The sequence below is a fragment of the Ambystoma mexicanum genome, chromosome 6q, assembly GCF_040938575.1.
Source record: "Ambystoma mexicanum isolate Mex_15411 chromosome 6q, UKY_AmexF1_1, whole genome shotgun sequence".
NCBI lineage: Eukaryota > Metazoa > Chordata > Amphibia > Caudata > Ambystomatidae > Ambystoma > Ambystoma mexicanum.
In genome coordinates, this window is record NC_090937.1 from 245,990,691 (window position 1) to 246,013,530 (window position 22,840).

Consider the following 22,840-nt stretch of genomic DNA (forward strand, 5'->3'; position numbering starts at 1 on the left):
AGGGTGTGGAGGGACTCCCAGATCATTTATATACCCACCCCCACAACATCACGTGTGCATGACCTCTTAGCCTCATGGAACAGCCACCCACCATGCAGTCTACCCCCCCACAAACTTGTGCTCTGGTTCTTTGTTATCCCACCACGAATACTTGTGAGTCTTGTCCTGGACAGTGCTATGCTTTTTAACTAATCTCACACAGCTGCCTGAACCGAGGTGTGCCTTTTTCAAGTTCTGCCTCATTCTTAACCAAATCCTCTCTCCTAATTCCATTTCTCAGTATATTGTCACCCCATTTTACTTTGTTTTGCTGTGCTTTTTGGAAATTCAAGGTGAGTTTTTAACATCTCTGCACCCCATTTTGCATTGCATTTCGTTGCTTTTTGGAAATTGAAATCCTGGTGTGTTTGTAACATCTCTGCACCCCATTTTACATTGTATTGCTTTGCTTTTTGGAAACACAAATCCTGGTGTGTTTTTAATATCTCTGTACTGCATTTTGCATGGTTTAGCTGTGCTTTTTGAAAACTCTAATCCTGGTGTGTTTTTAATATCTCTGCACCCCATTTTTGGTACTAAAGTGTTTCCATTGCATCTGTTTCTTGCTTTTCTGACTACTAGGCCGACTGGTGAGCTTGTGCTTGTGCTGGGTTACGCAGTCCCTCCTCTACCTTCATCCTATCCTCTGTCGCGCCTATGACACTCACCATCTCCCCTATCTATTCTAACTGCTATACTTTCACCTACCCTCCCTCTCTAAAGAAGGCAGGAAGAAAAAGCTTAAAAAAGACATCGTGACCACTAACCCTGGCCGACCAATCACAGACACCTATGTCAGTGCAACTTCCAGGCACAGTTTTACAGATATCCTCTTTTCTGTCCACTCTCCACATCTATGGGCTCTTCATCTTATCTCTACTCTCTCTACTTTCACATCTTCACCCATTAATGGTGGCACTAGATGGGAAGTACTCTCGGTGGGCTTCTCATCATCCAGGTGTATCATTAATGTCTGTCACAATGGCACCATCATGGCTCAGGGTCCTCAACCCAAATTCATCCTTTTCGACTGGCACTTGCCGTCCCTCTTCAACTTCCTTCCTACACCTGCTACTCCTTCTACCTCTCTCTCGGGGCCCTCTCCTCTGGTGTACCACACCCCTGTACCCCTCCTCGGAAACACTTCAAAGGCAGCAACCTCTTTCATCTAGCCACGCTTAATGCCCGCTCTGACATCAAACACTCGGCAGACACCTGCCTCCTCCTTGAAGTCCTTGACCTTGAAATTCTCATTCTTACCGAGACATGGTTCAATGCCAGCTCAGTCACTGATTTTGACTCCCTTCTCCCTGCTGGCTATAAGATCATCTCCAAGCCTCGCCCTAACCGTGGTGGTGTTGGGGTTGCCCTGATCTTCCCTGAGTGAGTCCCTTCTTCCCTCATACCCACCCAGCCTTACCCTTCATTCAAGAGCCTGGTTTTCAAGCTGCTCATCTCTCCCACTTCCTCCCTGACCATTGCCACTATCTAGAGGCCACCTGGCTCTACCACCCTGTTCCTCTCGGAATGGGCTGATTTCTCCTTCTCTCTCCTCTCAACCACCTCTGAACTCCTACTCCTGGGTCACTTCAACATCCCCCTTAACTTCTCAATCATGGCATCCACTCACTTCCGTGACCTCTGCACCTCGCTCTCCCTCTCCATTCTCCCCTATGGTCCAACAAACTCGGCTAGACATCCTCTCGATGCCACTCATCACTCCACTCTCCTGGTCAGACTACACTCTCCTCTCCTCTCACCTGAGTCCTCTCTGCCGTCTGACCGTGCATCCCCCAGCCCTGCCACCCTCATTCACGAACAACCATCCGATGAAAGGAGTGTCAGTTGCTGCCTTTGCATCTACCTTCATCCCCCCTCTCCCCACTGCAGACTCCACCTCTGACTCCGCACTCAGCAACCTCCATCTTGCCATCACTAATACTCTTGACACTATTGCCCCAGTCATGAGGATCCGCTTGAAACATGCCTCCAAGCGTAACACCTGGTATCACCCCAAACTTGCAGACCTGAAACACAAGTGCAGAGCTGCGGAATGGAAGTGGCAGACCTCAGGTTCACCCTCTGACAAACTGACCTGTCGCCTACTCTAAAGTCAATACCGACTCTCCATTCACTCCAGGAAAAGGGCCCACATAGAGGCTCACATCTCTGGTGCATCCAACAACATGGCTGAACTCTTTCAAATCTGCAAGGAACTAGCCAACCCTTCCGCAGTCACCATCTCACCTCTTCCCTCCCAGCCCCTCCTCAGTGCACTGGCCACACACTTCACTGCAAAAACTCAGGACATCCTGAGCACACCACTTCCTTTCTCGCCTCCGTCTCTCCTATCACACCTGATGAGGTCAACAGAGTTGTCCGCTCCATGAAGGTCTCCTCCAAACAGGTCTCCCCTGTTCCTCCAGAACCATAAAGAACAATATTGTCTCTCTTATCCCTGGACCTGCTGATTTCCGCAGCCACTATTTTGCTACTGGAGCTTTCCCCTCTTCCCAGAAGCACTCCCTTGTGCGTCCCCTTCTGAAAAAACATTCTGCAGAACTTCTTGCCGGTTAACTACAGCCCCATCTCTATCACCCCCTTCCTTGGGAAACTCTTGGAGAAGCTGGTCTTCCCCCAAATAACCCAGCAAACTGACCTTGTTGGTTGCCTACACAACCATCAATCTGGATTACAAGCATCCAGACGCACGGAAACTGCTTTTCTGAACACCTGTGAAGAACTGCTTGCGTCTCTTGATTCTAACTCTCCAGCTGTTCTCATTCTGATCTTTCATCTGCATTTGACACAATCAACCACTCCATCCTCATAAAACGGCTCCACAATACCATAGGTATCTCGTAGCGGGCACTGGACTGGCTGACCTCCTTCATCAATGACCGTCTATCCCAGGTTATTCTGGGCTCTTTCTCCTCTCCCATCTCTATCTCAACCTCCGGCATGCCCCAGGGCTCCAACCTTTCTCCCTGGCTTTTTAACATCTCTCTTGCTCCGCATGCACTCCTAATTTCCACCTTATCCCCTAATTTCCCCTGTTATGCTCATAACACACAACTCTTCTTCAAACCTTCTTCTGATCCTCTCCTTACTACCTCCATCCTTCCTGACTGACTATCTGCATCTAGTCCTTGTGTGCCTCCAATGATCTCTGCTTCAATGCCAAAAAGACTGAGATCCTTGCCACTGGGACTCCTGCTCCCCTTTCTTCCCCTCACTCTGACCACCCTCAATTTGCTATCCGCTTTTCCTTCATCTAACGCCAGAAACCTTGGAGTCATCTTCGACCCCTCTCTGTCCTTTCTCCCTCACATTCATAACCCCACCAAGAAGGTCCACTTTCAACTCCACCTCCTCAAAGGAATCCTCCTTTCCTTACTTTCCCCCAGAAGCTCAATGTCTCTAGAGCTCTGGTTCTCTCTAGGCTAGACTACTACAATAGCCTCTTCCTTAATCTACGTCTTCTTCTCTACAGCCACTCCAGCTAATCCAGAACAGTGCTGCGAGACTTATCGTTGTCCTCAAGATCAGGGACTACATCTCTCCAGCCCTAAAATCTTTCCACTAGCTCCCGGTTGCTGCAAGGATTACAGTCAAATACCCCTGCATCATCCATAAGGCTGTCTGGGGCCACAGACTGCAGACTCTACAGCTGACTCTCAGTAAATACTCTCCCTCCAGATCTTTACCTTCCTCCGGCACCAACTCTCTGTGTGTCAAGCGCTTTGCTAAACAGCGAGCTGGGGGCTGATCTCTTTCCTCGGCTGGCTCCCTCCTATGGAATAGCCTCCCCCTTCCTCTTCGTCTTGAGCTGGATCTCCTAAATTGCAGAAGCTCCTCAAGGCCTTCCTTTTCACCTCCTCGTTCCTGCCCTCCCTCCTCTGCTAAATCCCTAAATCTTCCTCTGCTAAATCCCACAGTTGCTGAGATTGGTGAGCAGGGCCCTTATGTGTCCACTGGGGTCCTGGCCGCCCGCACTCAATTGCTTTCAGACTCCGCCCACTCCCAGCACTTGCCTTAGCAGATATAGATCTGCCTAGATTACCCTAGAACATTCTCATGAGAGTTCAGAAAATGCCATGCTAGTGAGATAATGCTAGGGTAACAATATAATTGCTTTGTTCAATCTGTTATTAATATTTTCTGACAATGTAGACACCAGTAGGAGAATTTATTTCACAAGGACAACAGTGGAATGACAATTATGAGACTTGCATCATATTATCTGAAGGAAAATCACATGTTTATAAATTGCTGGAAGAAAATGGTGGGGTCATTTAAGCATTCTAGCATTGCTTCATTGTAGCACATTATCTTGGTGACCCTCTATGGCGATAACACTGATGCGCTCTCCATCTCCATTGCTTTTGTCCAAGGTATACTACTCGCCTGTATCCACATTGTCCTTGATTATCATTTAACCTCTTATATTGTTGACCACTGTTCCCTCCTCCTCGTCCTCTCTGGCATAAGAATTCCTCAATTAGAATTTAACTGCATTGCCCCCTATCTGTTAAACCAATCTCTGGCACTTTCACTACCTCCCTACAGGGGGAATTCTTCCAGGGTACTGCACTTAGATCACTCTTTTTCACACTTTACACTTATTTTTTTTATTGTTGTTTTGGTTGAAATGTCAACCTTTTCAACAGTACATTTGTTATACAATAGTTATTTCATACATTTTGATTTATATAATAAAACAGATAGAACATTAGGAATGTCATGGTCTTAAACAGTTCATTTGTAAAACTTTAAGATTTTGTAGTGTTGATTCAGTCGACATACAATTTCTATAGTTATAATCATGAGACTATAAATTATGGCACATTCTTATAAGAGCTTGCTCATTTCACAGATATGTTTTATAACCAAAAGAAACAGGTTTATAGTGGCAAGTAAATTAAGTGTATATGGACATATGTGGAGGTCTTCTGTACATTTAAAATGTATCAGAATTTGAGTATCTTGTTCATGATCACTTGATGGATTTTAATGCAAAGTCTAGTACCATGAGATTTCTATAGCTATGTTCAAGTGATAATACATTTGCAAGATCGAGGGAGTTTAAGTAGTTCGCTGTTGCTATGTTTAAGGAAAGTATTGTCCCATTGAATATAAGTGCCCACATTTTGTCAGTTGTAAGCATTGTATATTCATTTAGGAAGTTATAGTAAGTTTGTTTCCTTCGATCTAATAGCGCCGTGCAAGTTGTGATTAGATGTTAAAGTGATTCTTGACAATCTGCAATCTTGCAAAATCTGCAGTCTGTATCGATTATGATATCAGGTTTATAAAATACAAGGTTGGTTTTAGTTGCTCATAAATTTAATCGTGAGCAGAGACTTGATAATGCAAATTTTATGTCTGGCAAATGGGAGAGATAAAGAGGCAACTCATGTAGAGGTTTATGGATAAATGCCCCTTGTCGAAATGAAACATAGGTGTGAGATTTCTCCCATGTTAGAATCCAGTCTTTTATTAATAGCTTTTGTTTGGCTTTCTCAGGAAAATTGACCAGCAAATCGATCGAAATGTCTGCTTCAAGCAATAGACAAATGCAATCCGCTTTCCAATGATGTAAAGGACCTTTGATTGTGGTATCAAGGGATGTTTTTAAGATAGGGATTAGTGAGTGAGAAGTCAGAGGAGTGATGAGGCATTTCCTGTAGGAGCTAGACATTGCCATGAGACATGGCAGCCAAGGGTATAAGACCAAGTTCAAATCTTACAACTGAAATTGGTACAGTAGATGGTAAGGATCACAATTGTTTCCAATATAAGCCTTCTATGACATTCCAGTTCAGGGTGTTGCGCAGTAGTTTCGTGTGGGCTCTGTAAGTTATGATAGGTACGACTTTTTGGACGTAGAATAATAAAGCTGGTTTAAGTTAAAATTTCCCATACTTGCATTGAATCGCTTTGGCTTGGGTTGTTAAAAGATGCATTCTTGTTTTAATTTCAGCTTTGTAGGGGATGTCGGATACATGATTGTTCAATTTTACTCCTAAGTATGTATATTGGGAAATTTGGGTTGAGAGAGGTGTCCGATAGAGTCCAGTTAAATTTGTATCCTGTAATCGGTAGTCGATGGTGAAAAACTAGGGTGTTTGATTTAGTTGTAGTGATTATGAGATGATTACTTCTGGCATAAGCGTCCAATGCCTTCAATTTCCTTTATAACTCTATTGGAGTGCTGTCCAGGATGACTAAGTCATCGGCGTATAATAGCTAGCTTACTTCATGATGAGAGCCTAATTTGGGTGGAAAAGCACGAACTGAGTTAAAAGCCTTGCCTATGTCATTAATATAAAAGTTAAAAAGTATAGAGGCAAAAAGGCATCCTTGTTTTCAGCCTACAGACGTAGGAATGGCCTTAGAAAGTAAGCCATTGCTCGTATGTTTGGTTTTTACTGTGGTAGTGGAATAACATTGTCTAATAAGATAAAGTAGATGGGGAGGGCATTTTGCATTAGAGAGTTTAGTCCATAAAATGTCTTGCGAGACTGAATCAAAGGCCTGTTTAAAATCAACTAGTGCTAAAAAGATTGGTTGTTTGTTAAAAATTGCCTGATTCTTAAGAGTTGATAAAATTGATACATTTACTGAAGTGCTGAAGCCCTTAATAAAACCTGATTGGTGTATATCTAGTAGTTTGTTTTCGTTTAACCATTTCATCAAGTCTTTGAGAATTAGGCACACAACATGTTTCCAGGCGCATCAAGAAGCGCTATTGGCCTACAGTTTATCGGGAGTGCTGTATTGCCTTTTTTAAAAATAGGAATGATAATTGATTCCAGCCATGGCAGAGGAATTTGTCCTGTTTTAATAATCATTGTAAAAATGAATCCAAGGATTTCAGCCCATTCTTCTGGATGGACCTTTAGGGACATATTCAAAAGATTGTCAGGGCCCGGGGCTCTGGATGAACTTAGTTGTTTGATTATTAGAATAATGTCTAACTTATCAAAAGAAAGTTTGAATAGATCAGGACAAGGTATAGGAGTTGTGGGTGTGACTACACTTGGGGTGTTAAGAAGAGATTTGTAATGGTTTATCCATTTTTGTTCATTGATCGTATTCAATTGTGTAGGTATGGTATGATTTGGGCAACATTATTTAGAAGGCTCCAGATTTGAGTAGCTGATTTCTTTATAATTGCAGCTAGCATGTTTTCTGCATTTTTTTGTTTTGTATCTGTTTGAAGTTGTTTGATCTTATTTTTGTAGGTCGATTTTAACTTTGTTCTTAATTGGGGACAAGTTGAAGGCGGTAAACATTGCATTGATTGTATATATTTACGTTTTAGGGCGAATATATCACGATCCCAAGCATATTTGTGCTTGGATGTAATGCGACCGGTTGATGGTTGTAACTCCTTTATTATTTGAATGCATTTGGCATAATCAACTAGATTGTTAAATGTTGAATCTGAAAAGGAGGTTAGTAGTTGCCTTTTTAATATGGCCAATTTGAAGGGTTTCCAAATGAGACGATTGCGACCTTAATTCAGGATCAATGATTGATTATTAAATTCTTGAGGGAGAAGCTTTAAAATGTTATGGTCGCTTGCCGTATTTGGAAGAATTTTGAAGGATGCTACTCTTTTATTTGCTTGGCTAGAGAGGAATATGTAGTCAAGTATTGAAGAGGAGAGACCTCTAGACCATGTCACTGCGGGCGGGGAATCCTCAGGTGTGGGCCCATTCAGCATTTTGAAATTACAGACTTACATAAGGGGTTATCCATTCTCAAATCTGTTTTGAATGGATTGTATGGAAAGCAGTTAGTGTTGAGATCACCTGCAATGATTGTGGTGTGTATTTGAAGGTCGAGAAGGATCAGATCTAGAATAGTTGTAATGTGCGATAAAAATAGGTATTCTTTGATGATTACTGGATTCCAGTATACATTGATGTCTGCAGTAGCTGGATAAAGGGATGTGCAGGATTAGGTGTAGACATTTTTGTTGCCTGGATGATTGTGAAAGGGGATGGCAATTTTTCAAGGATCAGGCCAGAGTGAATTTGTATTGCTGTCAATAGGCCGGCAGAAGGACGACCTTTAAGTGCCTTATTCGCTGCGACATGGAGAATGGAATGGTCTGGCCAAATTGGGGGGTTAACCAGCCAGGTTTCCTGAAATAGGACAATATCGTAACTATTTAGGAAGCTGGCAGATGTGAAAAACCCAGAGTGTTCCATGATATTAGCATACAAGATTCAAGAGAGCTATTCTAGGATGCATGTGAGCGAGTTGCGTTGGATAACCAAGTCCACCTTGATTGCGGTTTGGGTGGAGCAGGAGGGTTGCTTTGTGAATATTGTGGTTTAATCGTACAAGAACAATTGCTAGAAGCGACATGGCAAATTTGCTTTCCAGGTGGTTGTAAGCAAGTTTGTGGGTCATCTTGATCAGGCAATGTGGCTCATGTTTTTGGATTTGAATGAGTAAACCATTAAATTTCAGTTAGTTTCTGTGTCACCAAATTATGTTTTTTATGACTTTGGATGGAATGCATAGTTCAATAACATCAAGGTTGCCAGGTTCAAAGTATTTGACGCAATGAATATCACAGGAGAGAAGCTGGTTTAAACCAGTGATGCATTGGAAGACAGTAAGGATGGTTCCCCGATTTGGAAAGGGGTCCTTAGGCTGTCTGTCTAACATGCTGACAATTAATTTGTCAAAGTTGAGTAAGAATTCTTCCAGAGAGTACAGGTTTGTGGGTTGAGGTGGCAACTTGACTGGACTTTGGCTCACAGGAATTGGAATTGAAGCTTCGATCGAAGGGAGATTTTGTGACGTGGTTTGCATAGCTGGAGGATTCAGTGTCATTAGCTCTATGCGTTTTTGATCAAGAGTCTTAAATGTTGGATGGTCTAAATCAATATTGATACAAAAGGATTGTTTGGATTCACTCTGAATTGGTATACAATGTAAGCTTCGGTGAACAATTTCAGTTATAGGAGGAGAGGACATTGGATAGGTTGATAGATTTAACAATTCAGTATCAACGCAATCAGATACAGATATATTTGGTTCATTCAAATGCAGAGAGATATTCCCCTCACAAGTTTTCAATGTCATCTTGGTAGGAGCATTTACAGATAAGCTTTGTGGTTTCGCATGAGAAAGAACATTTTCAATAACAGTTTTTGGAGTAATAGAGGAGTCAACAATACCTTAAATAGATTTTGAAGAAGATACTGGAGGGAGAGTGGATGGAGCTAGCACTGCCAGGGGTATCTCGGTTATGATCTCATCTTTATCCAAATAAGTGATGGAAATGTTCGACTCATTCGCCGGCAAAGAGCCATTTTGTAAAACAAATTTATTTTTTTTGGTTCCAATTTTATTTCCTTTGTGACAGACAATTTCTTTATTTTTTGTGAAGTGGAGAAGTCTGTTCAATGGGTACTTTTAAGGTTTTTTATTTTTTTGTTTTTAGACTGGGCATTTGCTTGAAAAACCTTGTAAAACAGTATGTCAGGTACATTCATTGTAGGGGGCTGTTCAAGATTCACAGCTACTGAAGTGTCACCCATTCTGTCATTTGGATGGTTTTGAGATTCAATTACAACGATTGAATATTGTTGTTATTTGATGAGGGATATTCCACTCTCCGTCCTAGTTTTCCATAGGCTTACAGAGGGATCAAGAGATAGATGTATTGTTAGTGGAGTAGCAGATGGTTGCAGCATAGATAATTCAGGCAAGTCTCGTAATTTCCAAGCAATCCAATACAGTTTTCTTTAAACAGATGCAAGAGATAGGTTGTGAAGGTGTGTATTGGACTCAACACCTTCATAGAGTTTCACTAATGAAAGAATACTTATGTTGATTGCATTGAGAGTTGTGTCCAGGGATGCATGGGATTGTGGCGGGAAACCAAAGGAGGCCCTGGGAGTGGGTTTAGAGAAAAAGGCCACCAAGGAGGATTGTGAGTATGATGGTGAAATGTTTCCAGGGGATTCCTTGGTGGAGAAGAGTCTCAGAGATGTTGAGAGCTGTGAGGGTTGGTTTGGGAGGTTTTGAGAGGGATTGTCGGGTAGCACAGGAGCAGCAGTTGTTTGCAAGAGCTGGGTTGAGAGAACTTGGGGAGGAGAGCAGTGCAGGGGACCTTGGGATGAAGGGTCTCACACCTAGGTGTCAGGTTTGAATTGAGAGAGGGTTTTGACAACCTGAGAGTATAAAGGCGGTAGTGACGAGGAGTCTACGGCGTGAACAATAGCTCACGTTGTGAGCCCTGTTGTAACAGGCACATGATCAGCTGGGGTCTGAAAGAGTTCCAAGCTGGGAGTGGTGGGAGGTGGAGTAAGAACTGCACCCATTGTCAGATCAGAGAGGGTAATCGATGTTGTTGAAAGGAGGTTGTGATCATCCGTAAGGTATTGAGTGATGAGAGTAGAGTTCAGGGCAACAGAGGGTGCATTTAAGGGCAGAGATGGAGTTTTAGCATTCCGTTTCATTTCAGCATAAAAAAGCAGAATGTCTGGAGTTTGCAAAGGGACAGACATGTGCAAAAGCTGGCATCTTTCAGGGATGATTGAGGCACCTGTCTAAGAAGGGGGTCACTCGCTCGGCTCGCAGAGACAGGCATGACGTTTGTCAACCGAAAAGCCATGATTTTTAGAAATGTCAGAGCGAGGTAGAAAGAGGACTGAGGTCTTGAAGAGAGAGCCTAAGCAAAATGGTGTGATTGCTGGAACGAAGGGAAGGGAAAATAGGTTAGTGAGTGAACTAAGAATTAAGAATTAGAGGAAACGTGCAAACAAGAGGATTGTCTAAGGGGGCACAGCAGCACAGCGGACCAGTGGACAGGAGACAGCACTCAGCTGGCACACCACTTGTGCCGCAAGCGCTGGTATGTGCGGGTCCGGTATTTGTAGAACTGAGGTAATTGGGAGGAGGAGCTACATTAAATTAAAGAGAAATATAGGTAAGTAAAGCTCAAAATACATAATTAATGTTATAAGTGGGGAGAGTGAAGTAAGATGTATTGTACCCTAAAGTTAAAGCAACAGGGTGCTGTAGGGTAAAGTCCAATGATTTGGTCCAGAGATGATTCCAGGCACGGAAGGCAAGTCCAACAGGCAGCAAGGCAGACAGCACTCAGCTGGCACTCTGCTCGTGCGCGCTGGTGCACACAGGTGCGCACGGGTTCTGGTATTTGTAGAGCTGAGGTATTTGGGAGGCAGAGCCTAAAGTTAAAACAACAGGGTGCTGTAGGGTAAAGTCAAATGATTTGGTCCATAGATGATTCCAGGCGTGGGAGGCAAGTCCAACAGGCAGGAAGGCAGATAGCACTCAGCTGGCACTTCACTTGTGCGCGCCTTTACACATATTCCCTTTGCAAACTTACCTCCTCTTTGCTTTCTCCCATCATGTATTTACTGAAGACACCAAAATCTGATTTTCCTTTGCCGCTTTCACTCCTAAACTATTGTGGTACCTTTCTGACTGTCTCTCTGCTGTTCACCATTAAATGGCTGCTTGGTGCCTCATGCTTAATTACTCCCAAACTGAACTATCTGGGTGTTCTCATTGCTGCTGTGTTTAAAAAACGAGGCCTTTTCCCCCCTTTTAAGAAAGTGATCTTGGGTGTTCTCATTGCTGCTGTGTTTAAAAAACTAGCCCCCGCCCCCCCTTTTTAGGAAAGTGATTCTGGGTGTTCTACCTGCTGCTGTGTTTAAAAAACTAGGCCTTTCCCCCCTTTTTAGGAAAGTTGATTCTGGGTGTTTTTGACATTGTGGTAACTGTGCTACTGTTAACTATGCCCCATTAGGATCTCTCGGGCTCTCTGGTTCCCACACTCCGCAAGGGGTACCATTGTACTGTTACGAGTCACTTGTTTTCTCCTCCTCTGTCTCCCGCTTTGGTTGTTACCCCGTCTCTCCCCTCTGCGCACCCTGCATTGTGCGGCACTGGGACGTGCGATTCTCTCTCTTCTCCAGTGCCCTTCTCCTCCCACCTTTCTCCTCGCACCCTCTATGGTGCTCTTTGTTTCTCCCATCTTCTCCAATTGCTACTCTATCTACTATCCTATCCCTCTCACTAAGTCTGGAAGGAAGAAGTTCAAGAGGGACATCCTGGTCTCCAACTGAGGCCTCCCTATCGCTCATACCTACATCAGTGCGTCCTCCTGAGAGACTCTTACCGACATCCTCCTTGTCGTTCCTTCTCCAGACCTATGGACCCTTCATATGGTCTCGGCTCTCGCTCCTACCTCTTCCTCTCCCATTAATCATGGAACGCGGTGGGAGGCCCTCTTAGCCTCCTTCTACTCCTCCAAGGTCATCATTAATGTCTATCTGAATGGCACCATCCTGGTCCAGGGCTCTCAGCCCAATCTCCTCCTATTAGATAGGCATCTCCTGCATCTTATAAACTTCCTTCCTTCTCCTGCTACTCCTACTAGCACCCTGTTGGCTACTCTGCCACCTCTCGCCTTCACCTCTGCCCACTCTAAAGCCCCTCTTCCCCTTCCACTGGGTGCACCTCAAGCCTTACCCCACCCCGGAAGTCTTTAAAATGTGGCAGCCTGCTCCATGTCGCTACTTTCAACTCTCACTCTGCTGTCAAACAGTCCACTGTCATCTGCCACCTCCTCGAAGAACTTGACCTGGATGTCCTTGATCTTACTGAGACATGGTTCACGGACACGAGTTTTGACACTATCCGCCCTAATGGCTACAAGATCCTCTCTGAGCCCAGAACCAACCTCCCCAGAGGAAAATTAGCTCTGTTCTTTCCTGAGTGGCTCCCTGCTTCTGTCAGGCATGCTGCTCCTTTGAATGCCTGGTCTGCAGGCTCTCTATCTCTCCTAGCTTCTCTCTAACTGTAGCCACTGTCTACATGCCACCAGGCCAGGTTGCCCTCTTCCTCTCTGAGTGGGCTGACTTCTCCTCTTCTTTCCTCGCCTGTACCTTTCAACCTCTCCTCCTCAGAGACCTCAACATCCACCTGTATGCTTCTAATCCCTCCTTTGGCCTTTTTTGCAACCTCTGTGACATGCTCTCTCTCTCCATTCTGCATTCTGGTCCAACACACTCCACCAGGCATACTTTGGATGTTCTCATCTCCTCAGAAATCCCCTCCTCTAAGGACTCCTCCCTCTTAGACTGACCACTTTGTGCTTTCCTCTCATCCTGATATACTCTATCCCTCTGGCAAAGCCAACCCCAGCAGTGTGACCTACCTTTTCGGTCATTCGGCCAATGAAGCATGTGTCAGTGGATGCCTTTGCTTTTGCCTCTACTTTCTCTCCTCCTCCTTTCCCTGACTCACTCTCTGACACAGCCCTCTCAAATCTATATCTTTCTATCTCCAACACTCTGGGCATCCTTGCCCCTGTCATGAAAATCCAGCTGAAGCTTACCTCCAAGTGCAACTCTTGGTATGACTCTGACCTCGCTGCCCAGAACTCCAAGTGCAGAGTGACAGAGAGGAAGTTGAGGACTTTGGGCGCATCCTCTGGCAAACTGGCCTGCCACCTGCTCTAAAGGCAATACAGACTCTCTATCCTATCCAAGAAGAGAGTCGACATTCAAGCCTGCATCTCTGTGGCTTCTAACAACACGGCTAAACTAAAATCTGCAAGGAACTGGCCAATCCTGCTGACATATCTACCTCTCCTGTTCCCTCCTAGGTCCTCTGTGCAGCCCTGACCTCTGACTTCACAACTAAAATGCAGGACATACTATCCTCTATCCCCTCTTCCTCTTCTTCTCCCTCTTCCTCTACCTCATCCTCTCTTGGCCCCCTAACTCTTCCCCTCCTCCTCTTTTCTCCTCTTTCTCTCTGACAACACCTGACAAGGTTTCTAGACTAGTCCTATCTATGAAAGTGCCATCCAAACAGGTGCTCCCCTGCTCCTCCAGAACCATCAAGGACCATATTGACACCCTCACTCCAGCCTTGGCCGATTTCTGTAATCACTCTTTCGCCACTGGAATTTTTCCCTCTCTCATCAAGCACTCCCTTGTGCACCCCCTCGTCAAAAAATCTGTTTGAAGGTCCTACCTGTCCGGCAAACTATCGCCTGATTTCTATCACCCCTTTCCTGGACAAACTCCTGGAAAGCTGGCCATCTCCCAGCTTACTCTCCATACTGAATCTGTTGGTCGTATCTATGACCATAAGTCTGGCTTTAGAGCTGCCAGAGGTATGGAAACTGCTGTCCTGAACACTTGTGAATATCTGCTCTCTAACCTTGATTTCAGCATTCCTTCTGTCCTCATCCTCCTTGATCGGTCCTCTGACTTTGACACGGTCATCCACGCCATCCTGATCAATGGAATCTTTGAGAACCTTGGCCTCACCGATCAATCCCTGCACTGGTTGACCTCCTTCCTCTTGGACCGCCCCCCCCCAGGTCCAACTTGGTTCCTTTCTCTCTGCAACCTCTCTCTCTCCACCTGTGGTGTTCACCAGGGTTCTTTCCTCTCACCCTAGTTTTTCCCTCTCTACTTGGCCTATTTTGCCCACCTGATCTCTACCTTCTCCTCTATATTTTTGTGTTATGCGGATGACAATCAGCCCTCCTTCAGGCTCCCCTCACCCTCGTCTCCTCTCTTGTTCATTCCTGACTGTCTACCCGTGATTCAGGAATTGTGTGTTTAAAACGATCTCTGCCTTAATGCCATTAAGGTGTAGATCCTTCTTACTGGGACTCCAGCTCCGCTTTTATTCTCTCAGTCTGGACGCCCTCCTTGGGCCCTCTTCCTTTGCCTTCCTGTGAGGCAAAAAGCCTTGGTGTCATCTTCGACTCCACTCTCTGTTTCTTGCCTCACATCTCGGACGTAGCCAAGAAGTCCCACTACCAGCTGCACCTCCCCAAATGTACTCTTCACTTTCTCACCTTCCCCAAGAAGCTCACTGTATCCTTAGATGTGATTCTCTCTAGGCTGGACTATTATAACAGCCTCTATCTCAATCTGCCTTAGGCTACTCTCCGCCCTCTGCAACTAATCCAGAACAGGATGTCACGATTTATTGGGCGGTCACTCTCAATTCAGGGAGTCACCTGCCTGGTGGCCCACAACAAAGCGCTTTGCAGATTCAACTTTAGTGAGGCCCTCTTTACAACTAATAAGCTAGGATCCAGGCCGGTGTATAGTAAGAACAAATATTCATTCATGTTGTTACAAAGAATAAGAGAACAGTCACCAAAACAACAGCCACCAATGCTGTGGCACTACACAATATCACAATTTCAAATTACTTGCACCACTTGACTGACTTATATTTCTAATTGACTTTCAGATACCGCAACACACAGGTACAATGTAGAGATGGCCAGTCATCACTGTACATCAGATTTCTTGCAATTGAACCCATAGAAACATGTGAAAAACACAATGATTGCTTAGTTTGTTACCATGCTCTTTTCTCCCTGCAACCCCCACGCCCCAGGCGTCAAGCAGATATGACCCCTTTAGTGTGAAGACAAGGTACAGGTAGTCGGAGTGCAATGGGAAAACCTTTTTTTTTTTTTTTTGAAAGGCAAGGTTTGGGAATGAGTTCTCTGGGAAAATTGTTTTTCAACACACAAGAAAGTGAACTCAAGGCTTTGAGGATTCTGGTTCGAGAATAAATGGGAATAAATGGGAAATGGTGTTTTGCACCGCTCATACAAGGGAATGTCATGCTTTGGGATTCTCATTTAAAAGGGATGAGAACATTTGTTTTTAACAAACTCTACATTCAATTGAATGGCACAGTTTTAGAGTTACTTCTTTTTGGGATTTAGGACATCCCTTCTGTACAGAAGTCAGGGGTTTCAGAAAAATAGTCAACCAAGTACTTATTGTGTATAACAGCTCTAACACACTGGGCATGAAATTTGTTAGTTTCAGACTCTAACAACACGCATTCCGTGATATTTCTATATGGGAATTCATTGATTTAACTTTAATTAAATGTGCTAAGAGTTAAGGGTCTACAAAGTTTCACCCCCTCCCCCACTATTTAATGGAAAGGATTAAGGCAGGCAGTTCCCAACACAATTCAATTAAAATGGCTAGGGTAGTTTTCTATAGGGCGAATTCATTTGAGTTATATTCAATAAAATGTGCCAAGGGTCTGCCCAGTTCCACCCCCCACCGCTATGCGAGATGGAGATGAAGGCTGGCAGATGCCCCCCACACTTTGTTGGCATTTGGATAAATCTACTTACATGAGAGGCGTTGGTTATGGGGAATCCAGGAAAACAGCAGGGCTCCTCTGAGGAGAGCACAGATCTGGTGAAAGGCTTTGGTCACAGATAATTCCCTGCACCAGGTCCTACTCCCGCTCCTCAAATGGTAGGCCCAGTTAGCTTCTTGATTTCCCTGTCTCTGTCTCCTATGCAAGGTTTAAGGGATTTCCAAGTAAACAGCTTTTCTCCTGGCAAGGTTTACTGTGATGGCCTTGGTAGATCTCCTTGCCTCTCTGCTAGTTGTTCCTCGCAAGAGTCCAGCAGTAGACTACATCCAGGAATAGAGTGTAAAAAGTCAGTCGTCCCCTCTCAGAGTGAAAACTGATCTCTTATAGGGCTGATGACACTTACATATTATAATAATTCCCATGATACAGATTGGCCAGCTCTCTCCCTCACCCTCCCACCATATACGCCCACCGCCTGTTGATAGGATGATGGAAGCTGAGAGATTAGAAAGATTAATCACCCCAAAACGATAGGTGGGTTCATCTTTTCAGTGTTCTTAAAATCTCACAAAATGGCAGCTACCTTAATTTTTCAGATAACTGTAGGCACACATATATATATATATATTCGGTGAAAAAACTTTGTTAAAGGGACGTTATGGTTCCAAGTAAAACCGAAAAACCCTTGAAATTCGCCAGTTATGGTAAACTAAGCAACCATAACTCGCGCCACCACCGTGCACTTTTAAGCCTAACACCCAGGACATCAAAGATGACATCACAAATGTCATTGATGACATCACTGATGACATCACATGTCTGACGCCCCCTTTTTTCCTTTCCTGACATATCTAGGCCACATGATTTTCTTCAGTAACAGTCAGGAACTAAAAATTGTAAATGTACTGTATTTGTAGACTTATCCTTCAAGTATGTTCTTACAATAACTCCCTTATGGTCCAGTCATATCATATGAAATATATACATAGGGGAAGACACAACCTTGAAAGACAGCAATCCTTTTTGTGCATTAAAATGATCAGTAGAGTTATCAGCACTTTCTGATAGTTTTGATGTTTTTTATTACTATACTTTCCCTGTATATGCTCATATTTTTAAATGTTGTACTCACGCTATTTTCCTTAGGGTCCAGACACATCATGTGATATATATAGATAGGGTAAGTAACAGCTTTGAAACAGAGCAATCATTTCTCTCCATAAAGGTAATCAGTTAGGTTATGAACACTTTCTGCTACTATTGCTGTTTTTTTTCTTACTTCAATTCCCTTGTATATATTCATATTTGTAGGTGGTGTTGTCTCTTTGTGATTTGTCTATAATAATGCAATTATGTAGTAAGTGGGTTTTATTACCTACTTATCACAAGTTTCACTGTACGCAAAACTCTAATATGAAAACAGTTATCATTTCACTATTCAACATGGCAAGCTTATGAATATTGCACCTCCATCATGTATGCTGCACACAATGCCTATGTTTCTACATGAGTACCTTAGTATACAGGATTGAAGTTAATAATAGAATGTTATGTATATCAATGCATAGCTTAATGCACTGATTAGCACTTGATATTTATTCCAATAATCTTTGACACTTTTTTTTATTAACATTACACTAAGAATCCCTTGTACAGACTTTTCATGAAAGCTAAATGCACATGTGATGTCATCAGTGATGTCATCAATGACATTTGTGATGTCATCTGTGATGTCCTGGGTGTTAGGCTTAGCAGTGCACGGTGGTGGCGTGGGTTATGGTTGCTTAGCTTACCATAACTGGCTAATTTCAAGGGTTTTTCGGTTTTACTTGGAACCATAACGTCCCTTTAACAAAGTTTTTTCACTGAATTTCATAGGTTTTTAGTAGCGCAACTTAACCATAACGTCCCTTTAACAAAGTTTTTTCACTGAATTTCATAGGTTTTTAGTAGCACAGCTTAGCCATAACGTCCCTTTAACAAAGTTTTTTCACTGAATTTCATAGGTTTTTAGTAGCACAACTTAACAATAATAACTTTGACTTTATGTACATGTAATATGGAACATACTGAACCCCTTCTACTGAATTTGATGTTCGTGAACTTTTTTGATGTCCGCGGACATGTTCGGACAACAGTACCACTACCTAAAAACTCTGGGAGGGTATGTTTAATTGTTATATCATAACATAGTAACATTTGAAAAATTCACAAAGCAGCACACATACATATATATGTAGTAATACATAAGAAATGTAACCCATATATGTAACACACTAACCATTCACTTAAATACAATATGTTCTAAAATGGAATATACCAAAATAAGATAAATTGGCTTATAACAAAATTACCTCACAGACACTCCACAACTAAGAGCAAAACCAGACCTACAGAGTACTCAGAATATATCTTACCTGAAATAGTAAGTGTACTTCATTTTACTCATATATTTATAAACTTTCTGTATTAGATAAAAAAAGATATTATCTTTTTTTCTCACAGAAATATCTAATACTGGAATGGCTAGAGGAGCATTTCCCACATGAGGAAATGTCAGAAGATAGTGAAACTAATGGTACACACTTTACAATATAAACCATTTAATTATTATTATTTTATATACATTTAACATATATAAATGTCTTTGTACAGAGCATACCAAAATAGAAAATACCTCTGAAGAAACTGTTACGGATAACACTCTTGACAGCATAAAAGAAAAAAATGATATATTGTTGACCAATTTTAATCATTTGAAAACTTTTGTTGAGGAGCATTTTAAAACAAAAACCTCATACCATTGCCCCACATGTACTTGTCTCCCCTCACCATATCCCAGTCAATTATCCCCAAACCCTCTCCATAACCCAAAATGTTTTTTTGAAACTTCCATCCCTTCTTCACCTGATACCAATCATGTTGAAACCCCTAATACTCCTGTTTTTGTTTCCGTTTCTGCCTCACCTTCTCTGTCATGAATTGTTAATGTATGTTAAATAAAGTTAAATTTTTATATTGTGTTGTAATTAGTTTCAGTTTAAAAAAAAAAACAATTTAGGTGTCCGCGGACAGGACGGTTGTTCTGAAATGTTTGGAAATAAATCAAAATGGAGGTGTCCTGAAGAACACTGTACCTGTCCGTACCTTTCGCTAGCAAGTTGAAACTGTTCTAGAACACACGCGGTGTCCTGAAATGTTCGTAAATAAACGAAAATGGAGGTGTCCTGAAGGACACTATACCTGTCTGTAGTGTTCGCTAGCAAGTTGAAACTGTTCTAAGAACACAAGTGGTGTCCTGAAATGTTTGTAAATAAACGAAAATGGAGGTGTCCTGAAGAACACTATACCTGTCCGTACTGTTCGCTAGCAAGTTGAAACTGTTCTAGAACACATGCAGTGTCCTGAAATGTTCGTAAAGAAATGAAAATGGAAGTGTCCTGAAGAACACTATACCTGTCCGTACTGTTCACTAGCAAGTTGAAACTGTTCTAGAACACACGTGATGTCCTGAAATGTTCGTAAATAAATAAAATGGGGATGTCCTGAAGAACACTATACCTGTCCGTATTGTTCGCTAGCAAGTTGAAACTGTTCTAAGAACAGAAGCGGTGTCCTGAAATGTTCGTAAATAAACGAAAATGGAGATGTCCTGAAGAACACTATACCTGTCCATAATGTTCTCTACCAAGTTGAAACTGTTCTAAGAACAGAAGCGGTGTCCTGAAATGTTCGTAAATAAACGAAAATGGAGGTGTCCTGAAGAACAGTATACCTGTCCGTACTGTTCGCTAGCAAGTTGAAACTTTTCTAAGAACACATGCAGTGTTCTGAAATGTTCGTAAATAAACGAAAATGGAGGTGTCCTGAGGACGCTATGTGTGTCCGTATTGTTCGCAAGGAAGTTAAACTGTTCTAAGAACAAACGGTTGTCCGTAACTGTTCGTTTGACGTGTGACGCACTTTTAATAACTTCAGGACCCGAACAGTGTCCGTAGAACATCAACGCGGATGCGCAAACCAATGGCCGTGCATTTGGTGTCCTGCGGACAGCTGCTTCCTTCGCGAACATGTTCGCGAAGCGATCATGTGACCGCGTCCATGCTGATCGCGTGTTCTGAATGCGGATACTGTTCGTGTCCCCGAACAATTTAAAAGTACATTTTCTAGTAATCCACAATATTTCTCAATAAAAACTCACCATAGCACAAGTCCGACATACTAATCCTGGGTTTCTACATACTTTGTGAAAGTTTTTGAACCTTTTTTTGTGTTCGATCTGTCCGCGGACAGCGCGCATGTCCGCGAACCGCGTACAAGCACCCCTATAAAAGACCACGCCCTAGAGCTTATTCTCATTGTGTTTCTGCCTATTCTTCAGAACACAGCTATTTTTCCTGCAACTTGCAGATTACACCATCATTGAGATGGCATCCATGGCTGCACTACTGCCACCTGGTGCTGCACCTGCTTCAGCACCACCCCCACCCCCTCCACCACCACCACCTCCCCAAGGGCCTGAAGAGGGGAACAGGAGTGAGGATGACGAGAATGAGGTAGTGGAAATCCCTACTACCCGCAATCGGCCTGAGTCTTGGGTGTGGCGGTTATTTACCATTCATGGGGATGGTCCTAATGCTCGTGCAAACCGAGTCACCTGCAATGAGTGCAAAATGGTACTCAGTCATGGGAGGCATGGTTCGTACAGCTTTGGGACCACTACCATGAAGCGACACCTAAGGTCATTTCACTCTGGGGCCATTCGCAAGGTTGTACCTTGCGAGGAGCGTAGTAGGTTGATTTCCTCTACTTCATCCTCCGTTTCTGATCCTGTCACCACAAGGAACACCTCTGTGGGACAGCGTCTTCCTTAAGCTGCCTCACAGGCCATACATAATGCTGATGACCCTTACCTTTTGAGGGTCACAGTTGTGTGTATGTACTGCGACACAGTACTCTGCAGGGGGGAGCGACTTCGTAGTGCTTTTGAGACTATCGTCTCTGAGCACGAAAAGACCTGCTCACTACCCAAATAAAACCCACTCTACATCTTCCTCTCTCAGCTCGCTCTTTCTTACCCCTGTGGTTGGTGTCCCCCCCCTTTACCCTCTTTTCCCCTCCTCTCCTAGTATGTCGTGTATAAAAAAAACAAATAAAATATAAAATAACAAAAATCAAAACAAAAATAAGGCTCTTTCCAGAGCCGCCTTTCACAGTTAAAAAAATAGAAGTGAAAATAAATGAAGCAGGGCCCTTTGTATTTTTTAGAAGTACGCGGACAGTCCGCGGACATCTAAAATTTTGGGGTGCTACCCTATCAAAACCATTGCAATTTTCTCTGGGAGGAAGTGGTGGCTCTGAAAAGAGCCTTTGGGAGGTGTTTGTGTTTCAAAAATTATAAATACTCAACACCTACTTCAAAATGGATACTGTCATTCTAAAAAAGGTTGCAATGCATTTTGTATGTTTCTTAGAAAAATCTGATTGCCAGCATAAGTTACTTGTACTCCATCTCTGCGAAAAATGTATGTACTACGAAACATAATATTTTCATTGTGAAAAGAGGACATGCCAAAATCTCTTAGAAAGGCACAACCAGCCTTATTGACATTGCGCCTTGCTTTCTCCATTTGTGGACCAAATGAAGAAGAACGAAGCCACATTTGTCTCTGCGCAATTCATGAAAAAATTACTTGAGAATTTGGAAACATGTCCATGACCTTCCCAAGTCCTTCTTTCATTGCAAATTGCAAAGACATTCCAGACACATGTCCAAAACTGTTCCCTCCACAATGAATTATAATTATATCTGGATGTTGCTCTGTCTCCAAAGTAGCACAGAGAGGTAACAAGTCCAACCACTTCATTCCACGGACTCCATGCCAGTGTACTTCCACATGTGGGAATCCAAGATCTAAAGCTACTCCAAAGGTTTCTGCATGCACCTTCAACCAATGTATCCACGAAAAAATCCAAATAATCTGTTTTCTGAAACACACAGCCATAGCTATCTGTTCTTCTCTCAGCAAAAAGAGTATCTGAGAAACTCTCTCCTGGCACAACACACCCACTAAACTTTCCTGACCAATCCCTTTCAGTGTTCATTCTCATTTGCATGACTTCTGAACCCAAAAATCCCCGGATGTAACACCCGATGTCCACGAACTACCGCCATGTCTGCGGACATATCGTAACATGAACAGCCCTTCTACCATTTCCAGTTCACTCTCTGTGCCATTCCCTCATTGGAAGTAGCTAAGAAGTCACATGACCATCCACCAATCACATTCAAGACCTCTACATCTAACTGCATCATCATAGATCAGCACTGCAGATGTACTGTGAATCTCTCTGAGTACAAGTGTCATATCATTGGCAAGCACCATCTACAAGAAAATACTGTACAAGTCTCCAAGATTTCTACTTGCAGCTCCATGCATATCCATATGCATGAACACAAACTACAGGTATGTATATTTTCTGTACAGTACATGAACACATTTTCTAACTGACTTTTAGCTTGTATAATATGTAAAATGAATCTACTGTCTTTTTTTCAATCTCCTAAAATCAACTGTCACTTACAAATCTTTGTACTATTTAATTTCTTTATACACACACACACACTCAAATC